This window comes from Pezoporus occidentalis, unplaced genomic scaffold (genome assembly GCF_034315485.1).
Source record: "Pezoporus occidentalis ecotype Australia unplaced genomic scaffold, CSIRO_AGI_Poc_V1 ctg53, whole genome shotgun sequence".
NCBI classification, from domain to species: domain Eukaryota; kingdom Metazoa; phylum Chordata; class Aves; order Psittaciformes; family Psittacidae; genus Pezoporus; species Pezoporus occidentalis.
In genome coordinates, this window is record NW_026915866.1 from 5,856,672 (window position 1) to 5,868,231 (window position 11,560).

Here is an 11,560-nt window from a genome sequence, read left to right on the forward strand (position 1 = left end):
ACATGGGAAGCTTCCTGCAGAAGAGCAGTTTTCCCATGATCTTTACCACCACTGCCAGAATGTTTCATTCCATTAACATGGTTAAGTGGGAGCCTTTCACTCTAGGAGTGCAATTATTCTTCATAGTGGAAGCTGGGTCAGGTTTGAGGATACCTTTTATAATGCTTAGAATAGTATAAAGATTATTTTCTCTGTTGTTGGTCTGCACTTACAGTAAAAATGTGGCCACACTGCACATCTATTGCTGTCAGAGCCCCGGTAGCACGCTGTGATCGTATAGTGGTTAGTACTCTGCGTTGTGGCCGCAGCAACCTCGGTTCGAATCCGAGTCACAGCATCATCCTGGTGATACCACGGCACAGGGGCTCTGCTTTTGCTCCTCTATTCTGCTCTCTCATGAGACCCCACTTGGAGAACTGTTACATATTGTACAGTTATGTACAAGTTCTGGTATCCTCAACAGTTCTCGTATCCTCAACATAAGAAGGATGTAGAGCTGTTGGAGCAAATCCAGAGGAGGTCAATGAGGATGACAAAGGACTGGAGCACCTCCCATATGAAGACAGGCTGAGAAAGTTGGGGCTGTTCAGCCTGGAGAAGAGAAGGCTGCGTGGAGACCTCATAGCAGCCTCCCGGTATCAGAAGAGGGCCTACAGGAATGCTGGAGAGAGACTTTTCATCAGGGACTTTAGTGATAGGACATAGGGTAGCAGGTTAAAATTTAAACAGGGGAAGATCAGGTTAGGTATAAGGAAGACATTCTTTACTGTGAGGATGTTGAGGCACTGGAACAGGTTGCCCAAAGAAGCGGTGAGTGCTCTGTCCTTGGCAGCGTTCAGGGCCAGGTTAGACAGGGCTTGGAGCAACCTGGTCTAGTGTGAGGTGTCCCTGCCCATGGCAGGGGGGTTGGAACTAGATGATCTTAAGGTCCTTTGCAGCCCTAGCCATTAGCTTATCAATAGGATTATTCAGCTACATGCACTGTTCAGATTACAGGACTTACTCAAATGGAAAATTTCACTTTGTGCAGTTGGGTTTCTGTCTTTCTCTTACTTCCACATCAGAAAATAATTCTAAAGGCCACCAGCACAAGGTTAACAGAAGAGAGCTGTCAGGTGAAACACTCTTCTACAGAAATGAAAAACCTTTAAACAATAAGTGAACGTCCTCAAGAAGAAGTGGCCTTTGTGGACGGTTGCCTAGTGATGAGAACATCCAGTGCCAGGCTGACTGACTGGCAGCTCCTGTTTGCAAGGCTGTAACAAGTCAAGGGTTTTTCCAGCTTGGGGAAGAGAGCTGCATAGGGAGGGCTTTCATTAGCTCAAAATGAGAGAAGCTTTTTAAGTGGTGTGGCAGCATATCCCATCTACGTATAGAAATTCCTATAAGTACTCACTGAAGCTGGCCAGTGCTATGGTGGGGGGGGGGGGGGGGTGGAGCATTATGCCTAGAACAGTTTTTCGTCAATTTTTTAGCTTTTTTGTTTGTGTAAGTTTAGAGATGCACCATAAAATTTGTTCCAGGCTGTAGTTAAACTCCTCTGTAGCTTATGTACAAATCATGCTGCTGCTTAAACATATGATTTACAATGGACTCTCCACACGCAAACACATGTGCATAGGAAACGGAGCAAGATGAAGTAGAAGAGAGAGGTTGGAAGAGATTTTTATTGAGATGGGGAAGAGCAGGATTTGGAATGGGAGGGCTTGTTGCAGGCAAAAGTGACTGTGTAACTAAGGTCTCATGTTAGTGTGTATGTTGTGACCTTGGAAAGACAAACCATAAACCCTCAAATACCCAGATGGCTTGTATTCAGAGAAGTGTGTGTGTTTTGCAGAGCATGGGTATTTGATGGGGTCCCAGTTCATAATGTAAACTGGAAGTCTTCTTTATCAGGATTGACCTCAGGCAGTGACCGAGCTGTGTTTAAACGTCCTGGGAGTTAAAATGCTTTTATTTCTGAAGGAGTTTCAAAGTCAAACAGAAAGAAGTTAAATAGCCTGAAAGTTATTACATGATGTTTTATTTGGGGTTGAATGAAATGGTTTAGGTTGACCATAGGTTAACCATTTTTCTTTTCTCTTTTGAAAAATAAACCATCCTTAACACAATACCTCAGCATACTTTTCAAAGTAGAGGCTACAGCTATATTTCTATGATCTGGAATTATATCTACTATGATATTTAGCACTGTAGAATCACAGAATGGTTTGGGTTGGAAGGGACATTTAGAGATCATCTGCTTCAACCTCCCTGCCACGTGCAGGGACATCTTCCACTAGACCAGGTTGCTTGAGGTCCCATCCAACCTGGCCTTGAACATTTCTGACAATGGGGCCTCCACAGCTTCTCTGGGAAACCTGTTCCAGTGTCTCACCACACTCACACACCACACTTGCTTTTTGTAAAAAAATTCTTCCTTATATCTAATCTAAATCTACCCTCTTCTGTTCTAAAACCATTATCCCTTGTCTTATCACTGCACTCCCTGGCAAAAATCCTCTCCATCTTCCTTTTAAGCCCCCTTTATATTCTGATAGGCCACAATAAGATCTGTTCTAGCCTTTTCTTCTGCATGGTAAACAACTCTCTCAGCCTTTCTTCATAGGAGAGGTGCTTCACTCTGTGATCATTTTCATGGTCCTTCTCTGAACCCACTCTAAAAAGCTCCATGTTCAGCTTTTACTCTTGTGCTCCAGAGCTGGATGTAGTACTCTGTATGGTGTACTTGGAGTATTTGGTAACATATTTTAAGAACAGAGGTGCAGCAACCTTGCTTTATAATTGTAGATATCAAATGTTCCTTCAGCAGAGCAGTCTGCAAAACCTGGCAGTGTTTTTGTATTCCAGTTAGATCAGTGCAAACTGTTAGACAGGTTTCACTGATGCTTTGTTACCGCATGTATTTTTCCTTTTTTCTGTTTTTACTCATTGATACTTTACTGTAGAACCTTAAGACAAAAAGCTTTCACTCATTCAGAGCATATCTGTACTTTCTTCGCATGTACAAAAGAATCAGAGAATTAAGCAAAAAATCTGTTGCACAATGTCCATCAAATTGTTTTGGTTGTACAACAACTTTATAAGTTATATGCCAGGAAAAAAAAAAAACAACAAAACAAAAAAACAACAAAGGGACAGGGAAAATGCCTAATCTGAGATATGACTTTATTTGCCCATGTGAAAGCCGGTGGAGTGGCCAAATCTGAATATAGGTCCTCACAGAACAAGACTCCAGTGGTGAACTTAGTTTCATCCTGTAATGACTATGCTTGCCCTCTTTCCTGTCCCAGTTCAGTCTTCAGATATCTGCTGTTGCCTTCTCATCATGAAAACCCATCTCCTTTATTATGTTTTTGATTTCTGATGATGACTTCTTTGAGATACCTTGAATCACCTCTAGACCTGATCTGACCTGCAATACATGGAGATGGCATTAAATAGAATGCCTGACCTGCATAGTTTGTGATAACATGTATTTCTTGTTAGTTTACCAGTGTGTTTCAAAGCTGGCAGAGGTTTCCCAAGGAGCAGGCAAGTCGTGCCATCTCCCCTCTCCAAGTGACTAGTCACTCACGAGAGTGACAAATCCTGCCAATAAGCATCCCCTGCTAGCAGCTGTCCAGAGAGGAATGTTAATCTACACAGAAATTGCCTTAGGGCATGGTGTGACTCATGTAGTGATTCTTGTTTATCATTTCTGTTGCATTACAATTAGATCTGTAGAAAAAGCTCTGGCTGTCCTGAGCTATCATGTGCTGTGACTTTGAGGGCTGGTATGTTTTCAGCTTGTTATCTAAAGAATAGAAGGACAAGATTTTTTGGCAGTTTCAAATTTCTTCCATGATTTTTTCCTGTCAGTTTATCTAACCCAGCTGAGGGATGGCAGTTTGCTGAGTTAGGCTTTTTGACATGTACTACTTAATATCCCTGAGTGGCAGAGTACCACATAAAGTAAAAGATGGGCATAGAACAGCTCAGAGGTGGGAGAGGAAGGCTGGGTGCCTTGGGGACTTCATGGTGGTAACAACTAAAACTAACCTCTCAAAATACATTACTTTCTAACACTTCTCCTTTGGCCATCACAAAGAGTGATGGCAGGAGTCAGAAGGAGGTTGGTGGGAAAAAGCGGCTCTAAGAAGAGTGCTGCACCAGTAGGGACATTGTTGGTTGCCAAACATGCTTTGGTTGTATGAATGCCTACTGTGTAAAACCCAGGCAGGTGAAAGAAGAAAACTTAGCTCAAAGGGAGCTTGGGTTGGCAGTGACTAAATGCACAGCAGCTCAGCAGCCTGTGCAAAATGTTGCTACCACCATTGGCACAATGAGAACTAACCCCAACAGGTTTTGTGGGCAAAATTAGTGGGGGATCAAGAACTGCAGTAGGTTTCATCCCTGTGTTACCAGTGTCACCCCAAGGGCAGTGCTCCTATGTATATGCACTGTGAGGAGAGGTTGGAGAAGGGGCTCAGTTTCTTGATGTTCTGTCATGTTAACATGCAAGTAGTGAGTTGTCCGACAAACTGAAGGAACGAACATCCCTTCATCCCAGAAAACTTGAAAAGGTATAAACAGTGCAAAATCTTATCTTGTATCAGGAAAGTCATGCTTTTTCAAATACATTTTCAAGAGCAGTCCTTTTACTTGTGTGTGCTCATTTTTGGATGGATGCCCAGATCACTTAAAATAATTGTGTCTTTTATTTGCATTTTTGTACAATTTATTGCTTATTAATATATTTTCTCATTTTGCTAAAAACAGTGGATAAAAATCTGCACATCAAATTAAGGAAGTCATAGTTGGTGAGTATAATTGTATTTTCTGGTTTAAGCATTTATGAATCATACATAATAATTTATTCAGGACATAATCAGTGCAGAGCAGGTATCTGTCACAACCTTTCCAATTCAATATTTTTTTTTACAGCCACTTTGCACTCATGGGCACATATTTCAGCGCTTGTCTACCTCGTGCACCATGCCAAATGAGAACATAGGTAAACAAATCAATATTTGACCATTAAGGTGCAGAAAGTGATTCTAATTTAAAATTGTTCTTGAATTTGAGGACCATGGTTTTTGAAATATAACCCTGTTCAAGTTCCTCATGTTGTGGGGAACTTGTAAAACCTGAAGGGGTAATGAGCTTTTCTTACTCACCGTCTGCTGCTGCACAACCCCAGTCCCTATTTGTTGACAGCTAAAAGCTGCCTGTGAAACCCTTGCACCTGATGTACACACGTGCCATGTGCAAGTGTCAGGTGCCACCTAAGATGCGACGCACAGTAAGCAAGTGATTGTTAAGAGTTTTGCCATTTGCTCCTTTGGTAAGTGAGACTGGAAGGGTTTTATGAGCTCTCATCACAGGGAAGACAGTGCTTGCTGTGAGGCAGCACTCCTGTGTACAGCGGAAGGAAACCAGCGGCATTCAGCTGGCCGTATGGAAAGCCCGAACAGTTTGCAGTTGAACATTTCATCCTGCTGGCTGGCAGTCAGGGGAAAGGGTGCTGAGAAATAGAGGAGCGTCTGCATGTGTCTGAGTATTGTCCTCTGAAATACCTGAACCTGAGCTTGTATTTGGAGCATCAGTAGTTAGGAGCTGTATCACACCCAGTGTTGTGTGAACACAAAAAAAAGACAAGCACTGTGCATTGGAAATGGTTTTAATTTTGATGATGATAGTAATTCCTTAAGTCATAAGTTATTTAACCTAGTATAGTATGAAGTAGTTTAGAGACAGTACAGACAATTTGGAATGAAATCTTTGGGTCATGCTGCTTTTTGCCCTATTCTGTTGTGGATGCCGTTTCCACCCCTCCCTCACCCCCCTTTTAAATATATTTTAGCAGGAGCTAGCAAGAGCAAGTATGGTAGCAGGAGCTATAACTTTTCTGATTGCATTTGTATAAGTTGGATGAATTCAACTGTAGCACACTGTACATATTTTAGACTAACGGGGACTTCACTGTCATAAGCTGCCAGTTCCACCTGTCATGTAATTCACAGTTTTTATGTGGTTAATCTCAACTAAGTTCCATCTCTAGAGCACACTGCTACATATTACTGATCTGTTAATGAAGCAATAGCTATATTGTCTATCTTTCTGATTCCAGCAAACAAAGAATAAGCACAAGTCAAAGATTCCCTTGACAAATCATATAAGCAAGGCTCGCACTTCTAGCCAGAAAATTATAAGTTTAGCTGAGAGCTGTGTAGGTTATTATACATCTTAGCTCTGAGACTTTCTTGGTCTTGGTTGATTTGCAGGTAGAATTATTCCAAATGCCAAAGGAATAGAGGAGCTTTTCTGGCAGGTGGGCCCTAGAAGGGCCCACAACAGGCCAGAAGATGCAGGGATGGTCCTCACCAGAACAGCACATCCCAGGCCCTAGGAAAGACCGAGAGTAGCTTCCTGCAAGTAGTGCAGCCCATGTTCAAGGCAGGAAGAAGGTGAGGAGAATTGTGGTCTGCTGGCAGCATACACTCTGGCATTGAACATCAAGTTCAAGGCTGGCTGGAAGAAAGGTGATAGCATTAGAAAGGAAGTTTCCAAAAAGACTTTCCCTGTTTTGCACTTCTAGCTCCTGACGCAAGTCAGTACTTCTCTCCTTCACTCTGCTCTTTTCCAATGGTGCTGAATGCTGATCAGCTAATACTTGGCTCAACACCAAGCAAGTAATTTCCTGGTAATTAATTTGTTTTCTTTACACCTGACCTGATTTTTTTTCAGGTAATTTGCAGGTTGGGTAACCCATCAGAATCAAACAATTTTAGGGGGTACCCAGGAGTACAATAAGTAATGGTTATTTTGACTCTGACTTCCTTCAGATTCCTTCTCTCTCTCTTGGCATTAGGGTTTCATTGCTATTATAGAACTTTGCATATAATTACCAACAGCTTTAGGTTATAATTATATTGTCATTTAGTACATTTGTAATGGGAAAGAATGAACAAAGCAGTGAATTAAATATGCCAATGACTGTTGGTGTTGTGTGCCTTTTGCTTTCTTAACAACTTCATTAATATTTTGCAATGTTTATGAGGAGCTAGCTGGAAAAACAGCCATTGCATGCATTTATAAATGTCACGACTCTAGGAGCTAAAAGGAGAAAACAAACAGGATGAGCTGATATCCTTTAGGATTTAGTTTTTTTAATATGGACTTTAAAAATTATTGCAATCATTTGCATGTTTATTTCACATGACATTTTCAAAAGAGAGCAGCAGTGGGCTAATGCTGCAATAAGTGGTAGAACTCCTGTTGAACTCAGTAAGACCAGATGTAAACAGGTACCATTCACTGAAGAAAATACCACAGAGCGCTAGCTGTTTGTAAAACAGTGAAAGTTAAAGCATACCGAGTCTCTCTCTTTGTTCTTGAATTAACATACAATCTCACTATCTGTATGGTATTTCCTCTGCTGGTGACCAACATAAAATATAGTTGAACATTTTGCCACCATATATGTGGAATAAACTTAATGGTTGTCCCTAGGCGATCTAGAATGGCTCTAGTTTATGTGAATCAAAGCATCATATACACTTGTTAATATTACATAATTTGTAGTACATAATATGCAGTTATATTACATAACATAATGTAATATTATATTACATTGCACATGTAAAAGTGTACTCAGTTGTATGTGTATATGTATGCATACACAGCTACAGAATTAATTCTAAATTACATAGTACAATGGAGCACTAGGTCCCAGCTGCCTGACTCAGCAGGTGATCATAGGTGTCAGGGATGTCAGAGGGCCTTTCGCATCCTTGTCCTTCTTCCAGTGTGCCACATTACATCTTTGCCTCTGACACTGGTTGCAGCACAGGTGGAGGGGATGGGTTAGCACAACAACCAGTTTAGCAGCAGGCAGAGGTGGAGTTTATTGTAGCATTGGTGTCTGCATGGGTAGCACTTCTGCTTCACTCACAGCCCAGTTTGGGTCCCTTTCAGGGACTTAGGGCTGTATCACCTGAATATGTCAGCACCATTCTGCAGAGCACAAAATCATTATTAAAGATAATGGTCACTTTTTACAGTCCTATGAACACTATGAGAGTAGGCATGAAAGAAACAATGTCTGAATGTCTAAACAATTTCATGTAACTGTGTGTGGTCATAAGAGAGCTATCAAACTTGAATCCTGCAGGCTTACAGGTAATTCCACAAATCTAAAATAAGGCAATTATAATAAATTTGTTTAGTTAAATACTAATGCTGTAGGCCTATTCTTCTCTCTCTGGTCTCTAGCTATAGAATACTGGCAGTATGATATTACTGAATATATGAGATCGTAAAGCATAAAATATATCTGATCCATTGAGAGCATCTGCTATAAGCTCTCAATACCATATAAGCCTGTGTAAAATGCACTTTTCCAGACTAAAGTCATTGACCTTCTAGTTATCAATAAAGATGATGAATATTTAGTAAAATAACTGGTGTTTGTAACATATTTCAAGTTAGTATGAGAAGCTAGAATTTGACAGCATGGACGGAGATGTTACTGAAGTTGGATTGGTTTAGTGATTTTGTCTCTAAATAGGATAGACATCTCTGTATAGCAGAAGCATAAGTTTTTATAAGTGAAATCTGAGCATTCCTTTGTAAATAAAAGACAATTTGCAGAGAAGGAGAGTTTAATTTAGAAACAATTGTCAAGATAAGTGAATCAGCTAAAAATAATTAGGGAATGAGAGCGTATGAACAATTTTTTTCATATTCAAATATTTAGGGTTAAATGTTTTACAATGTAACCCTTCAGTCCTACATATCTTTGTGTAGTGCGTATCTTTGTGTAATGCAGAAGAATGTGTGAAGGTAAGAACAGTCAAACACAAGTGGAAATACTGGTGGACATTTCTTAAATATAAAATTTCAGTGACATTATCCTCAAGTGTTATACATGAATAGAAGAGTATTTAAAGGTAAAATGTATCCTATCTTCTGTCTTTTCCTGGCCAGCTAGAGGAATTAGGAATTGAGATCAATATGACTAAGTAGGAATCGTAATACTTTGTTCAATGGAGAAGCCATAACACTCTCTTGGGAAAATTTTACTTGCAAAAAGATGGAATACAAAAGTCTTTGAATCCAAAAGCCAAGCTGTCCACAATCAGGGAATGCCACAATTAAGCTTGTGAGCATATACTTCAAAGTCATGCCACCAAATTGCTTACTTACTTGCTAGGATTTCTCAGTGCCAAAAGGCACAAGGATTTTTTAAACATTGGCAATACATTTGCTCCTGTTTCAGAGAACTGCTGACACAGCAAAAGCTAAGCAAGCACTCTAAAGTGGGCAAATGATATAGACAATTTCAGGCCAGTGCATTGAAATTTGGTAAAAAATCTAGGTGCAAATGAAGTACTGTAGTGGAGAATTTCACTGATTTTGTCATGCTTAACTGCCTGAAAGGATCTGGCCTAGGGACTTCAGCCTAGATGACAAATTTCTGAAGTCATATAGCCATCAGTAAGATTACAGAGTTACTTGACCCTGAAGTAGCAAACATCCTGCATAAGCACGTAAAGGACAGACTGAGAAGTGCTAGACCTGGTGTCTTAACCCTAGCAGGATTCTCAACACTGAGATTGCTGTATGAATCTTTTCTGTGAAACCTGAAGCAGGAGGATTTTCTGAGTTAGTGAATTCCCTATGAAGAGAATGATAATGAGCCACTGAGTAATGTATAGCTTAGAATAATAAGAGAGTGTGATGGCCTCCAATTCAAAACTTTCTATCTCTACCCAATTTGAAAGCTGGTTCTGGGTGTGAATCTGAATACAAAATAAGCACCTGGAGCAAGGCTGGAAAATTGATTCATCAGTTACTTCTCCTGACAATCAAGTTGTTTTTTCCTCCTTCTGGATCAATGATTACATAGTATTTTAATGTGATCAAAGTTATTCTAAGTTTCAAGATCATTGTTATTAATTAGGTAATGAAAGTTTTGTTGTTTTGTGGGTTTTAGAGTTTGAAGGGTTTTCTTTACTTTTTCTTTTTGTTTTTTTGTTGTTGTTGTTGTTGTTGTTGTTTTGTTGGTTTTGTGGGGTTTTCTTAACCCAGACTTTTTGAGCTATGTTCTTTTAATGAAAGGATGTTAGAGAATTCATTAGTTCATGACCATTGTGTACTAAAAGGCAAATGATACAAGATTTCATTTTTCAAATTTTATGTATAAGGCATAAAATCCATTGATAGCAGCAATATCCTAGCAGCATGGTCTCTTAGTAAACAAGCTTTCAGAAAAACTATGATAAATAAAGTATTTTTGATAGATAAATGAATGCCATGAAAGCTAATGCTCTGCTTAATGGATGTACAACTTTACCAGCATCCATTAATTTGTATATAAATAAGCTGTAAGTATAGGTGGTCTTCAAGTCAATTATACTTCAGCTAAGCATGACATGGAGAGCACACAACAAAACAGCCTCCTTGAAGATGCAGTAATGGTGAGCAACAGGACAGATAATCATGAAGGATTATCTTACTGGCTCATAAATCCGGATCAATGCTGACAAGACTCAGCTCTGGGGATGACAAACCTCCTCTTTCTCTTGTGATGTTGACTTGAAGATGCCAGGCTAATGATCTTACTCCATTAAGCTTTTTCCAGTACTATCATTCGATGGTGTCTTGTTTGAATGTTTATATTCATCTTCTTTTAAGTTACCAGATTACTTTTCAGGCCTTGGTACATCTGACAAAAGTAATTCTGCAAGCTCTTTTTCCATTGAGAAATCAAAATATTTGCTATTGTTTCTAGAATATTGCACTAGTCATTGGATGGCATTCCACTTTCTTCTAAGGAAGAAGTTGCACATTTAATTAGGACTAATTAAAATACAGTAAGAAATCAAACTTAACACCCCCCCCCCCATGTTATTGAAATTTTAGAAAGACAATTAAATTTTTGTTAATTTGTCTAACTGTTCACTTGGGGGGGGGTTCAAAATGAAACTGCTAAGAGGGGTTATTCTTGTGCCTTTTTCTTGTTGTGTTTATTATTATCATAAGTTTGATCTAATGATGAGGTCATTGTCAAATGTTTCAGAAGGGTGTTTCACTCTTTCCATGTATAAAATCTGTAACTCTGTTCAGTGTGCTTTTCTAACTTGTCCATGCATATAGCATCTGTTTAAAGAGAGAGTGTTACTGAACACAGTGTTCAAGGTAGAGGAACACTGCCATGTCTGTGGTTACTAATACATTTACAGATCATTCAGACTGTGTTAATGGGGCTAGATTGTCAGCATTTTCTCACCTATTTTCTGCTACCCTTTATTTTCTCACCAGTGAATTTGTCTTTGTAACTCCCAGCTGCCTATTTTTGGCAAATGTTTCAGCAGTACCTTACTGACGTATGTGTTCTGCCTAGTCAAAGCAGCTCTGTGTATATGTTCTAATTTATAATATATGTTAATCTCCTGATCAATAAACTAATGGTCCCTTTTCTTCTAAACTGGCTTGATTTTTAAAGCTGCATTGTGCAAGGTCCTACACCTGGGTCGGAGCAATCCCAGGCACAGCTACAGGTTGGGCAGAAAAG

General features: G+C 39.6%; 1 non-coding gene across 1 annotated transcript; it reads left to right on the plus strand.

The window, feature by feature from the left end:
- Positions 1 to 265: 265 nt before the first annotated feature.
- On the plus strand, positions 266 to 337 carry TRNAH-GUG (transfer RNA histidin (anticodon GUG)). The gene has a single exon. It is a non-coding gene; the product is annotated as a tRNA-His (tRNA).
- Positions 338 to 11,560: the final 11,223 nt, after the last annotated feature.